General features: G+C 32.3%; 2 non-coding genes across 2 annotated transcripts; both read left to right on the top strand.

The window, feature by feature from the left end:
* The first annotated feature begins 1,518 nt into the window (after positions 1–1,518).
* TRNAI-AAU (transfer RNA isoleucine (anticodon AAU)) lies at positions 1,519–1,592 on the top strand. Its single transcript has one exon. It is a non-coding gene; the product is annotated as a tRNA-Ile (tRNA).
* Positions 1,593–4,104: 2,512 nt separating this feature from the next.
* Positions 4,105–4,178, top strand: TRNAI-AAU (transfer RNA isoleucine (anticodon AAU)). Its single transcript has one exon. It is a non-coding gene; the product is annotated as a tRNA-Ile (tRNA).

Below are 4,178 nucleotides of genomic sequence, written 5' to 3'. Positions count from 1 at the left end.
CAATAGTATGCTATATATTTAGTGAGCCTATTAGTTTAGTCTTCAGAGCATAAAGTTAAAAATGCCAAGGACATACTTTCAATCCGTCTCCAAGCCAATACTTGATGCTCCTTTAATGTTGAAAATAGATGTATTTTCTTCTGTATCATGTGTATCTCTATATTTCCTTTGAGGGGAAGCTGATAGAATGATTAAATGAATCAATTGCATATAGGTGATGAATTGTTATTTATTGCTAAAACACATGGAAAAAACATTAATGGTTCTAAGTTCTAACTCTAAGTATGAAAATCTCTTTTGTATTGTAATTTTTTTAAAGTCATATAAGTTTCTTCATGTTGATATTATATATTTATAACTTTCATATTCATATGCTGGACTTCCAGGATTTTGAGCAAAACGCCCTGTTAGCTCAGATGGTTAGAGCGTGGTGCTAATAACGCCAAGGTCACAGGTTCGATCCCTGTACAGGCCAAGTTTAATTGTTTGTAAAAAGATACATTTTTCTTGTGTCTCATTTTTGACTGTTTATCACCTTGGATCAAAAGCTACTTGAAGGATTGGATGAATACATTTGATATAGTTGTAGAATTAATTATCATTCTAAAAGCTCCTGGAATATCTATAATTGGTTCTAAGTTCTAACGCCAAGTAACTAAATCTCTTATTTATTGCAATTTATTGAGGTCATTTTTGTTTTGTCTTGTTGATGAAATATAAAGATAGTATGAATGTAAACAGCTAAATATAAGCTTTCCAACTATCCCGGGTTAACAATCAGTAGCCCTTCATCATCTGCTATTTCTTCAATAGTATGCTATATATTTAGTGAGCCTATTAGTTTAGTCTTTAGAGCATAAAGTTAAAAATGCCAAGGACATACTTTCAATCAGTCTCCAAGCCAATACTTGATGCTCCTGTAATGTTGAAAATAGATGTATTTTCTTCTGTATCATGTGTATCTCTATATTTCCTTTGAGGGGAAGCTGATAGAATGATTAAATGAATCAATTGCATATAGGTGATGAATTGTTATTTATTGCTAAAACACATGGAAAAAACATTAATGGTTCTAAGTTCTAACACTAATTATGAAAATCTCTTTTGTATTGTAATTTTTCTAAATGTCATATTAGTTTCTTCATGTTGATAATTTATATTTATAACTTCATGGTACACCTCTGAAATTAAGCTTTCCAAATCTCCCGGGTTAACTATCATTAGCACTTCTTCATATGCTCGACTTCCAGGTATTTGTGCAAAATGGCCTGTTAGCTCAGATGGTTGTTATTTATTGCTAAAACACATGGAAGAAACATTAATGGTTCTAAGTTCTAACACTAAGTATGAAAATCTCTTTTGTATTGTAATTTTTTAAAGTCATATTAGTTTCTTCATGTTGATATTATATAAGTATAACTTCATGGTAAACCTCTGAAATTAAGCTTTCCAAATCTCCCGGGTTAACTATCATTAGCACTTCTTCATATGCTGGACTTCCAGGAATTTGTGCAAAACGGCCTGTTAGCTCAGATGGTTAGAGCGTGGTGCTAATAACGCCAAGGTCACAGGTTCGATCCCTGTACAGGCCAAGTTTAATTGTTTGTAAAAAGATTAATTTTTCTTGTGTCTCATTTTTGACTGTTTATCACCATGGATCAAAAGCTACTTGAAGGATTGGATGAATACATTTGATATAGTTGTAGAATTAATTATTATTCTGAAAGCTCCTGGAATATCTATAATTAGTTCTAAGTTCTAACGCCAAGTAACTAAATCTCTTATTTATTGCAATTTATTGAGGTCATTTTTGTTTTGTCTTGTTGAAATATAAAGATAGTATGAATGTAAACAGCTGAATATAAGCTTTCCAACTATCCCGGGTTAACAATCAGTAGCACTTCATCATCTGCTATTTCTTCAATAGTATGCTATATATTTAGTGAGCCTATTAGTTTAGTCTTTAGAGCATAAAGTTAAAAATGCCAGGGACATACTTTCAATCAGTCTCCAAGCCAATACTTGATGCTCCTTTAATGTTGAAAATAGATGTATTTTCTTCTGTATCATGTGTATCTCTATATTTCCTTTTTAGGGGAAGCTGATAGAATGATTAGATGAATCAATTGCATATAGGTGATGAATTGTTATTTATTGCTAAAACACATGGAAAAAACATTAATGGCTCTAAGTTCTAACACTAAGTATGAAAATCTCTTTTGTATTGTAATTTTTCTAAAGTCATATTAGTTTCTTCATGTTGATAATATATATTTATAACTTCATGGTAAACCTCCGAAATTAAGCTTTCCAAATCTCCCGGGCTAACTATCATTAGCACTTCTTCATATGCTGGACGTCCAGGAACTTGTGCAAAATGGCCTGTTAGCTCAGATGGTTAGAGCGTGGTGCTAATAACGCCAAGGTCACAGGTTCGATCCCTGTAAAGGCCAAGTTTAATTGTTTGAAAAAAGATTCATTTTTCTTGTGTCTCATTTTTGACTGTTTATCACCTTGGATCAAACGCTGCTTGAAGGATTGGATGAATGCATTTGATATAGTTGTAGAATTAATTATTATTCTGAAAGCTCCTGGAATATCTATTAATGGTTCTAAGTTCTAACGCCAAGTAACTAAATCTCTTATTTATTGAAATTTATTGAGGTCATTTTTGTTTTGTCTTGTTGATGAAATATAAAGATAGTATGAATGTAAACAGCTGAATATAAGCTTTCCAACTATGCCGGGTTAACAATCGGTAGCACTTCATCATCTGCTATTTCTTCAATAGTATGCTATATATTTACTGAGCCTATTAGTTTAGTCTTTAGAGCATAAAGTTAACAATGCCAAGAACATACTTTCAATCAGTCTCTAAGCCAATACTTGATGCTCCTTTAATGTTGAAAATAGATGTATTTTTTCAGTATCATTTGTATGTCTATATTTCCTTCGAGGGGAAGCTGACACAATGATTAGATGAATCAATTGCATATAGGTGATGAATTGTTATTTATTGCTAAAACACATGGAAAAAACATTAATGGCTCTAAGTTCTAACACTAAGTATGAAAATCTCTTTTGTATTGTAATTTTTCTAAAGTCATATTAGTTTCTTCATGTTGATATTATATATTTATAACTTCATGGTAAACCTCTGAAATTAAGCTTTCCAAATCTCCCGGGTTAACTATCATTAGCACTTCTTCATATGCTGGACTTCCAGGAATTTGTGCAAAATGGCCTGTTAACTCAGATGGTTAGAGCGTGGTGCTAATAACGCCAAGGTCACAGGTCCGATCCCTGTACAGGCCAAGTTTAATTGTTTGTAAAAAGATACATTTTTCTTGTGTCTCATTTTTGACTGTTTATCACCTTGGATCAAAAGCTACTTGAAGGATTGGATGAATACATTTGATATAGTTGTAGAATTAATTATCATTCTGAAAGCTCCTGGAATATCTATAATTGGTTCTAAGTTCTAACGCCAAGTAACTAAATCTCTTATTTATTGCAATTTATTGAGGTCATTTTTGTTTTGTCTTGTTGATGAAATATAAAGATAGTATGAATGTAAACAGCTGAATATAAGCTTTCCAACTATCCCGGGTTAACAATCGGTAGCACTTCATCATCTGCTATTTCTTCAATAGTATGCTATATATTTATTGAGCCTATTAGTTTAGTCTTTAGAGCATAAAGTTAACAATTCCAAGAACATACTTTCAATCAGTCTCTAAGCCAATACTTGATGCTCCTTTAATGTTGAAAATAGATGTATTTTCTTCTGTATCATGTGTATCTCTATATTTCCTTCGAGGGGAAGCTGATAGAATGATTAAATGAATCAATTGCATATAGGTGTTGAATTGTTATTTATTGCTAAAACACATGGAAAAAACATTAATGGCTCTAAGTTCTAACACTAAGTATGAAAATCTCTTATGTATTGTAATTTTTCTAAAGTCATATTAGTTTCTTCATGTTGATATTATATATTTATAACTTCATGGTAAACCTCCGGAATTAAGCTTTCCAAATCTCCCGGGTTAACTATCATTAGCACTTCTTCATATGCTGGACTTCCAGGAATTTGTGCAGACCGGCCTGTTAGCTCAGATGGTTAGAGCGTGGTGCTAATAACGCCAAGGTCACAGGTTCGATCCCTGTACAGGCCA

Source organism: Lissotriton vulgaris, chromosome 4_1 (assembly GCF_964263255.1).
Source record: "Lissotriton vulgaris chromosome 4_1, aLisVul1.2, whole genome shotgun sequence".
Lineage (NCBI taxonomy): Eukaryota > Metazoa > Chordata > Amphibia > Caudata > Salamandridae > Lissotriton > Lissotriton vulgaris.
Note: the sequence above shows the minus strand (reverse complement) of the source record. Positions and strands in the feature narration are given on the sequence as shown.